Genomic DNA, 11,080 nt, shown 5'->3' with positions numbered 1-11,080 from the left:
TCCAGTAATCAGTTTGATTATTTTCCTTTGCACTTTAGGCAGGTTCGTTTCCACGAACTCTCCAAAATCTCCTGCTGTGTCTCTCCTTGAAACTGTCCACCAACACCTTTATTGCACAAAGGTGTACCTTTATATAACTTTGGTATGCCTTTGATCTCTGAGTCATCAAAGGTACCCCTGTCAGCCTGTCACCACGGTAACAGCCCTGCCTGCCTGTATCCATGGCAACCTGAATGTTTCTCAACCGCCCCTAACTGCAGCTCTCTCTGTCCCCCTCCTAATGCATTTCTGATGTAAAAACACCCTCTAAACAACTGCTGCTTTTGTCCAAACCGAAGCCTTCAGACAAAAAGTATGGACACAGCCAGAATCACAAGATGTTGCTCTACAACACAGTATATGCGATGTGGACATGTAGCAAACAGCTCCATAGCAATGAATATGGCAGATATCATGCGTAACGATTGATAAAGAAGCAGCCAAATACTATACAGCTGAAGGATGATCAATATGACAGATATAATGCTTAAAGTCTGATAAAGACTACAAATATGGCTGCCAAATGCAGCCAAATGCCATATGGTTGCCAAATATGGTAACAGCTCTGCCTGCCTCATTAAGCTAAATTAATGTTATTTTTTTCAAAAGACTATAGTTTTTCACATATTAAGCAGTTTCTGTGTCATTTTTAACATGGGAGTCTATGAGAGAGCCCTTCAACCAGGGTCATCTGCCAAATTTATCTCCTCCTACAAATTTCAAGCTTCACACGTATAGACTTAGCCTGCCTGTGTACGTCATCTCCCCAGTTGTGTTGTTTTAGTATTGGTTGTGTAGTGTTAGCTGTGTTTTTGCCATCGTTCGTTGTTTTCCACACAGGTGTTGGTGTGTTTATAGATGTCTTACTATGGACATATATGTGATGTCACTCCGATGATCTCATCCATGATGTGTTACTGTGAAATATGATTGTGCCTGTGCCTGCTCTAAGATGTGTGTGTGTATTCTGAGAAGCTGTGTCTGTTGGATAACAGAGGGTATAAGACCGCAGGCTGGTTGGAGGCTCATGTTTCCAGAACCAGAACCTGAGCCTATAATGTTTGTAGCAGGTTAGTAGCTCTGCACTTGGTCCACATACACCTGGCCGTGGTCATCGTGGTGATAAGGCAGGTGATGGGGGTCTATGTAAGCTCCAACCTGGTCATTGTAGGCGTAGTTCAGCTCCCCCAGGTCATCGGTGGGGGCGTGGTCTCTGCCAGCCAGCAGATCGGTCCGTTTCAGAGCGCGGCCTTCTCCAAATGCACGGTACAGATACACCGCCATGACGAACAGCGCCACCTGCAGAGAGGCGGAAACACTCAGTGTGATGGAGCTAGAGTAACATAAGGTTACCATCCAGACTCACTGTATGAGACAGCGTCTAGTGGACACTGGAGGAACTGCAGTTTGTGCTGCTTGGTCTCAGTACCTACCTCAGTACCTCATCTACTAACAGATACAGAGCTGCGCTGATCTTCCTTCTTCTTCACCCTTAATAAATATTTATGTCATATAACCACAAACAGGCAGCCATGTTGATTCAAAACCATCCAATCAGAAGCAGACAGGAAGTGCTGACACGTCAAAGTGATCTGCTGGTGACTCAGTGAAGACACATAAAAACCCTCAGACTGTGACAAAGGTGTGTTTGCACCCTCTGCAGGCAGTGCAGTGTTACTACCTGCAGTAACTGCAGGGCGACGTCCATGGCGATGATGGTCAGGGAGTTCTCCTGCAGCCAATCACTGAACGTCTGACTGCAGCCCTGAAAACCACAAACCCAGCAGCATCATGGGTAAAACATCACATCACACCAGCGATATGAAACACAGCAGGTTTAGAGCCGCCGGCGCCCCCTCAGGAGCGAGCTCGTGCTGCTCCCTTGGCCAATCAGAGTGAGGTTCAGCAGCTCGGAGCACCAGGAAGAGTTGACGCTGCGCTGAAACGAGTGAAAGCAGGAACACGGAAGCACGTCTGGACTCGTCAGGTTCAGGCTCTGGATGTAGGTGTTGCTCAGCCAATCAGCAGCACCGGTTCTGCCACAGCAGCCGCCCTGTGAGTCAGTCACAGTGTCGGTGTGTGTTTTAGTGTGTGTCAGTGTGTGTGTGTGTCAGTGTGTGTGTGTGTGTGTGTGTGTGTGTCTGTGTGTGTGTCTGTGTGTGTGTGCGTGTGTCTGTGTCAGTGTGTGTGTATATGTGTGTGTCTGTGTGTCAGTGTGTGCCAGTGTCTGTGTAATAATAGCACAGGGTACCAGCAGGGGGCAGCACTAAGAAACAAAACTGGATTTTATTTCTCACAGTGTTCTTTCAAGAAACCCACCACACATCAGCCGAGGGACACAGGTAAAAAACAGCTGACTGAGCCCTGGATGTGGTCGCAGCATTTTCCCACGTGACCTGAATGCAGCATCAGACGTTACGCTGACTCACCGTCAGCAGTAGGAACCTGATCTCACAGGTCGCTGCCACGCTGACCGCCAACACCACCGATCACCAGCAGGCCCACGGACACCACCTGCAGCTCCTCTGCACACACAGAGACACAGAGACAGAGACACACACACAGAGACAGACAGACACACACACACAGTGTCATTGAGCTATGCTAACAGTTCCCCCTTGTTTACAGTCTTTGTGCTAAGCTAGGCTAAAGCAGCGTCCTCTTTGTAAATGTTGGGCTGATCCTTTAAAGCTGCAGTCTTTACCGGAGGGGAGGGAGTTCAGGAAGCTTCCTCTGTCGAACAGGATCCAGATCGCACAGCCGGCCGCACTCAGACCCACAAACTACAGAGGTCAAAGGTCAAGACAAGGCTCTGAGCTAGGGATGCACCGATCCACATTTTTTCACTTTCGATCCGATTCCGATACCTGAATTTGGATATCTGCCGATACCGATAGTATTCCGATACCATAGCTCTATTTGCTTTTATATCACTATGATTATTATCATTATTGTTGATTTTACGAGGCTGTAATAAACTTCTCTCCAAAAAGCAACTTGAGGTAAGTATGAGGTTAGAAAACGGCAGAAATCCCATCCTGAAAACAAATATGCAACTTTAAGGGTTTAAATGGATATTTATTTAAATTCTATGTGTATCTGAATCAACCCAATGCACTGTGAGACTTATCAGTGACATTGGGCAGACATCTGAAGTCCAAATATCTGTGGTAAAGCTCAGGGCTGGAACTCCTTTTAGCTTATCGGCTAACTTGGTTGACACTCTGTTGTACAGTTCAGGTAGCGCCGTCTCTGACAAATATCTCCTGGACGGTAAACTATACCTGGGCTGCAAGTGTTCAATCAGGCTGCGAAACCCCTCGTTTTCCACCACTGATAAGGGTTGGTCATCAAGTACGATGAAGTTGAGCAACTTCTCTGTAATCCCTTTGGCTTTTACGTTGTCTGCTGGAAGTTTATTTTGCCTTTTGAATGATTCCAGAAGTGGTTCTTGGCGGCTCTTCTCTTCTTTCTGCCCCCTGGTTAAAAAGTCCTCGTGCTCTCTCGAGTGGTGCTTTTTCAGGTGTTTAATTATATTTGTAGTGTTGAACGTCGCAACGGAGGTTCCACCTCTCGGAACGATGGCTTTGCAAACATTGCACGTTGCTGTCTTACTTTGTGGCGTTTCGACCGTAAAATATTTCCACACAGCGGACATGTTGTATGGCGCTCAATGCTTAAACTGCTACTTGCAAACTGCAGAGGATTTCCTTAAAGGAGGCGTGTCATCTCTGTCAGTGTCTCATTGGAGCACAGACACGTCACCTAGCCCGGGATCACGTGTGAGTCATTAACTCTGGATCGGAAATTTCTCCAGGTTGGATCGGAAATTTCCGATCCGTTAATTAAGCTGGTATCGGAACCCGATACCGATACTGGATCGGATCGGCCCCATCCCTACTCTGAGCATCATCACTGTTCAGACTGTGCTTTACTGTTAAAGTGAACATCTATTCCTACTGTTGGCTTCAAAGAGGAAACTACTAAATAAACCAGCTGACATCAGCAATTCAAAACAAACGAAAAGAAACAGAAAAAGAACACATTGAAAATGTATCCGTGATGATCAGAAGGACTCTGACTGATTAATCCAGAGGAATCTTTTCTCAGACCTCCTGGATGAAAAAGGCCTCTGAGCTTATTGAAGGATGTGAAGATGGACTCACCAGAAACACGGTGTTAAAGACTGCCAAGCAGAACTTCAGCAGCTCCACCTTCACCTCCAGCTTCTCCTCCACCTTCATCTCCACAGGCAGCAGACCACGGTCCGTTCAGGTCCCTCCGCCTGCAAACGCCTGCGATCAGAGTTCACTTCCTCATTGTCTGTAAACATTAAACTGGTCTCAGAGTCTCCATGGAGACGCGGCACACACGTCTATCACATAAGGCCATGTTGTAGGACAGGACCTGGACTCTCTGACAGAGGTGTGCCAGAGGAGGACGTGGTCCAAAATAAAGACTGTACTGGACTGTCCCTCTCACCCGCTCCACACTGTGCTGACCAGCTACAGGAGCTCGTTCAGCAGCAGACTCCGACTCCCACGATGCACCACTGAGAGACACAGGAAGTCATTCCTGCCTGTCAATCAAACTACTGAACTCTGAACTGTGACAGTCACTCAGACACTGTACATTCATACTGGTACATTCATGTCCTGCTCTTTACTATGTAAAGGTTTTTATACAGTAGTAAATATGTGTCTTCTTCTTTAGATACAACTCAGGGATTTAAATGCTGTCTAGGTATTTAGATTATTATATATTTCTATTTCAAACTTCAATTTATCTTTGATTTCTTTGTCTGTAACAAAAAAGAATTTCCCCTCAGGGATAAATAAAGGAATTCTGATTCTGATACTTGCAGCTATTTGACAATACCAACACGCGGCCACCAGAGGGCACTGATGAAGCCAAATATAGAGAAAAAACATGGAATTCTTTAAAAAGAAGAAGAGACAAATGCACCAAAATGTTGTTCTTAGGAAACTCCCCCAGCAGTATTTATAGGACAGATGTGAATCAGACAACCCACATAAACTGTTTTAAAGTCTGCAGGCCATTTGAATTTGAATATGAACAAAGAAGATTTGACAAAGAGGATGCTACATCTTCCTCCTGTGTTGCACAGAGGGGGAAATATCTGATCTCCAATGCTACACATCTCATTACACATGCACCATGATGACATCATGTGTGGACACTACCATTCAAAAGTTTGGGGTCACCGAGCCACTTCTAGAGCTTCTCTGATCAGCATTACTCAGCTGTGCTAACATCATCTCACAGCACTGTTCTAATCATCAATTAGCCTTTTTAACACAATCGGCTAACACAATGCACCATTAGGACGACGCTTGTGCCAAAATCTGATCGTGTGCGATTAATCGTCAGAAAAATTGTCACCGATTACTATATTTACCACTCATCAATTATTGCAATTAGTGCCTCGTCATGATGATGCATTTTTGTGTGACGTACTCTCCCCTGCAAGTGCACACATGTAAGCCCACAATAATAAATCACAATAATGGCAGAAGGCGGTGGTGTTCAGTTAAATGACGCGGAGCAGGACATTCTAACAGAGGTTCAACGTCTGTCACCATAAGCTGGAGCACGAAGAAAGGCGAAGAAAGCGTGACGAGGTCACAACGCCAGCTACAGCGAGGCCTCCTCCAGCAGATATTGGAAAGAATTCCACTCGGCCGAGAATCCGCGACATGTTTAGTATTATGCTCCTTACAACCAACCTAACGTAACGCAGGTTGATTTGCACAAACACACAGTTACATGTGAAATTGTCCAGTTTGTTTGTTTTTTCTGCTGCTGTTCTACAGTATGAGTGAAAACATGCACTAGTGTGGGACGTATTCCAGCCACAGGTTAGCAGGTCTGTTTGCACAGACATTTTTTTAACCTTAAATAATCACTGATGTGTAATCATTATCAGCTAAATGCCATAAATAATCGTGACTCATTCTTTGGCCAATATCGCCCAAACCTAATTACAACACAGGAGTGATGGCTGCTGGAAGTGCCTCTGTTCACCTTTGTATATATTCCATTAAATAACAATACAATATATTATATATATATATATATACAAAAACATACCTGTTAACACTGGTACACTCTGCTCACTCACAGCACCCTGCTGCAGCTCAGCACACACCCGCAGAAAACACACACACAAAATGAACACATGCCACAACCTTCTCAACTACATGACCGCACACAGACACATCACAGCATGACCCGCTGCTCTCTAACAGCCCATTTACCACACCGACAGGAAACACCTCGTAGGACCTTCAGGAACAAAACACAACGTCAAAAACAACACACAACACCGTCTCATTAATCACATAAACTACACACACACACAACAGTTACACAACACCTGCATCCGCACATGCCTGTCGCTCTGGTTGACAGGCAGCAGCCTCAGCTCCTGTCAAACCAACCAAACACTATCAGTTTATAACACATCACAACGTGTCATCACCAACAAACAGGATCACTGGTCCCACTCCAACAGGACCCGTCACAACAACACTACACAACTCCACATCACAATGTTTCTCTTTCGTCCTCTGGTTCTACTTGAAACATGAACAGTATCATTCACTGACATGGACCCATTTGGCCCGTTGCTTGTCTGAACTGACCCGGTGCGTCCAGGTGCCGATGTTCTCTGTATGACACAGGTGCAGCAACGTGCTGACGGGCCTCCCTCACCAGGAACCTCTCTGAGCTCCTCCGGTACCTCTTACTGGAACGCTTCCTAGCTTCTATACAGCTGCTTCTGATGGGTCACAGGCCCAGACAGCAGCTCGGCATAAATCCAGCCTGCAGACACATGCAGACACACAAATGTCTACAACTACACAGCTACATTACACTCACTCACCAACCGCCGACTGTGTTGTACATATGAAATCTCCGCCTTCGTTCACACTGCAAACCTCTGGCTGGCCTTCATCACACAAACACCACTCAACACATTAGCCAGAGACTCTTTTCATCCCATGTGTCACAGCCAGTGGTTAGGCCCTTTGTTTGGAGGAGGTTTGTGACAAAAAAATAATTTTCTCACCAAAAAAGAAATTCAAAATAAGAACTAATCAAATCAAATCACGGCAACAAAACCGGATCTCTCCTCCTGCCTTCCTCCTCCTGCACACACCTCGCCCCGCCTGTCTGCAGGTGTTTTAGAGCTGATTGCCAGGGAGGAGCCATCCATTCATTCTATACAATCCGTACATTCTATCCATAAAAACAATTCAAATCATAATCTAATCAGTAGCAACATAAACTCTGATTGTCAACATATTTACGTCTATTCAAAATTCATCTGGCTCCATGCGTAATGAACACACAGTGACCCGACTCACTGCTTCCCTCTCCACACACACACACAGACAACTGCACACTTCTTCAAAATCTTTATGACTCATCACATGAGCTTCTAAGATCTTTGGACATTTATTAAACAACTACCTAACCTCACAAACTATTTGTGAATGGGAAATATTTAGCAACACAACACACTGACACTGACAAACCATGACCTGAGGGTCAGCTGCTGTGTCCTGACACTGGCTGTCGAGCTTCTGTTATCATCACACACAGGGCCTGTGGCATAAACACAACAACGACACATTAACTGTGGGACTTCAGGACGACATTTCTACTCAGTTACACAACATACTCAAACCGCACATACCTGCATCACTGCTGATTCACTCTACACTTCATTCAGCTGGATCATCTTCTGCTCCAGGACCTACACAAAAAACACATTCAACTCATTTCCACTATTTTAATATTGCAATTTAAATACTGCTAACAGTGTCAGCTACCTCAAAGCACGTCTAACAGCAACAGTAACATTACAGCAGCTCAGCTATGCTAAAACATGTCCTGTGCTGAGGCCACGTCAGCCTCTACACACTATGTTTAAGGCTGCCTGAAGCTGTACTGCTGCTTTGGTCCGGTCTGTCTGAGGCAGACCATCACACTGATTCTAACATGCACACCAACTGCCTACACTGTAAAAAGCCCTTCAATGGTGTCGTCTGTAGGACTTTATTTTATAAAGTATATTTCTTCCAGTAAGTTCATTCCCTTTTCTTTCTGAATTTATTTAAGTTGCACATACTTACAAAGTGTGAATGTTTTGGCAGCTTAATATTAAAACAGATTTGACTGAACGTCAATAATAAATTACTTCTACAGAACTCAATGTAATTGTCTATATCCAAAAACGTCAGGACCCGCCCACCCGCAGCAGAACAACGGCACCGTTCCTCACTGTCACCTACACTGGAGCAGCGCCATCTGTTGGGGTCTCTGTGGAGTGCCTGAGGGCTACATACAACACGCAGCACATGTAGCTATTTACCTGGCTGAAAGTCAGGATTCATGCAGTAACGTTACATTTAAAAACAACAACAGATAGAGTGTCGGTCATAGCTGCACTTTGAAGGCAGAGTAATGTCAAAGTAGAGCTAACAGAACATTTACACCGACCGTGGAAGCAGAGATGTTTGGACTGCTGCAAGTTGACTCTAAAGTAACGTTAGCGTCGGTCAGTGTTCTGTCTCAAGTCACTCGTTTGAAATGTTAGCCTCTGTCCAGCTAGCAGATGCTAGCAGCCCTGCCTCTCGTCCTGGTGTACATGGTGTACGTGGCATCATAAAAATGCGTAAATATGTAAAGGCTACGTGTGTGTGTGTGTGTGTGTGTGTGTGTGTGTGTGAACACTGTTCTCTGTTGCCGATTATTTTTCTGTTTATGTCACAAAGACAAATGGAGACCAGTGTCCAAGAGGAAAATGCAGGTCTGTCTGTGGAGAGCATTGTCCTGAGCATGGATCTGTTGTATGTATACAGAGATTGTACATACACATACTGACTCGTTCTGTTCTATCATTACTCACTGAATTTGACCTGGAAAAATATGGACAATGTCTGCACACGAGGAAGTAGTACTGACCCGCTCAGAGGACAAAGTGGTTCAAAGTAACGACACTCATGTACAATCAAAATCTCTAACTACTGAGCACTAACTGGCAACACGACACACACACCACAACAAACCATCACCTGATCGACAGCTGCTGTGGCTCCTCACACTGGGGCAAGGGCCAGGGCCGGGGCCTACGGTAAAAACAAAACTAAACATAAACTTTAGGACTTCCAATGCTGTCCCACTACACAACATACAGGAGAAAACACATACCTGCAGTCTTGCTTACATTTCCACCATTTCTGTTAGGCTGACACCACTGTGACGCTCCGTCATCTCCTTCTCCTTAGCCTACATAAAAAACACATTCAGTTTAATTCTATTTCAATTCAACAGCACGTCTCACAATCTCAACTGTCTCAAAGCACTTCACACACCCAGAGCCACAACCCCTGACCAACAGCGACAAGAAACACTCCCTTACATACACATATTTATGTATGTGTATGTATATATATATATATATATATATATATATATATATATATATATATATATATATATATATATATATTAAAAACTGTTAAAAACAGTCCATTCCAGTCCACATATTTTACACTCAGGGCCACATTTTACACAATAACTTATTATATACTTATAGATTATTCCCAGCTCATAGAGCCCACGAAAAGAGGAATTGAACAAAATTAGACTACAGTGACCCCTCATAGACCATTATCAAACAATCGGGATGCAAGAACAGAACAGGACAAACAACACAATGCACTTTTATAAAAACATGCAACGCTGCACAAACAAAAACCCACAAAACAACAAAGCGCATGACCGCAGGCTGTGAAACACTGTTTTCAGCCGTCATTCTGATCATCCACTCAACTCAAAACACCTGCACAGATGTTCCAAGATGTCTTTACATTGCTTCAACATGAGCAAAACTGCAGACATGACAACTGGCCAGAGGACCATCACCGATACCCTCCATCCGCAACGGTTCATAGCTAAGCTGTGTCCAAGCTTATAAGCCTGAGCCAACATACAAAGTCAAGCGTGCCTTTCATTCAGGACTCAAGGTGCAAAAGTGTGGAGAAAAAAAGGACAGATTGAATCCAGATTGTGACCTTCATGTTGACGTCCACTGAGTTGATGTGTTGAACCGTTCCGATTCACGCGTCTTGGCTTTGACCCAGGTATCAACAGGAACTCTTCTCTCCACTTCTTCCATGTACAGATTAGCCACAATTGGAGACATAGGTGATCCCATTGTACTGGAAGCAAGTGCTGTTCAGGCAGAGGTCCGGCAGGTCACGGCTGTGGTCCGGCATGACGTTGTTTCGTTCCTTCAGTGTGCCGTCTTGTGTGAGACATCTTCCTACCATCTCTGTGGCTTCTGAGGTAGGGATGCAGCTCAACACACCTGTGTGTGACTCAACAGCAAGGTGACATCAAATGAGACCCGTGGTGTTTTCCCCTGAAGTCCAAGCTGACGATACTGCAAGCCCAATATGACACATCGAGACTCACCAGGCATACATTTACACATCCCAATGGCTATATGGTCACTAAAAAGTTCAACACTTTCTGCCTCCTCTAGCTCCTCCTCCTCCTAATCCAGAATCCTTTCCTCATCGGACATGTCAAAGAATTTTCACAAGAGCTGACTCAGAGCTGACATTCAAGTGGACACATGCAGGACACCTACAGCTTGAACACAGTCATCTGCAAGGAAATGCTGCATTAAGAGAGCATTTTGAGGCAACTGACCCTGCTTCTGGCTACAGTCTGTTCCCTGGTTCCACCAATACACCAAAGTAGCCCCAATACTACTCAGACTTAACTTTAGGAACTTTGGATTAGGACTTTTTTTTTGTTAGGCTCTTTTTGGCGCAATGTTCATCTCGAGTCTGACACAATTTAAACATCAGGTCCAATTGCCATATAATTGCTACATGCCTCTGTGCAGACAAACACACACACTCCAAACAAACAAACACTCCAAACAAACAACATTCTTACAATTATCAATGCTATTTTCATGCACAACACTTGCAGTGTC

Source organism: Parambassis ranga, chromosome 15, assembly GCF_900634625.1.
Source record: "Parambassis ranga chromosome 15, fParRan2.1, whole genome shotgun sequence".
Classification (NCBI taxonomy): domain Eukaryota; kingdom Metazoa; phylum Chordata; class Actinopteri; family Ambassidae; genus Parambassis; species Parambassis ranga.
Note: the sequence above shows the minus strand (reverse complement) of the source record.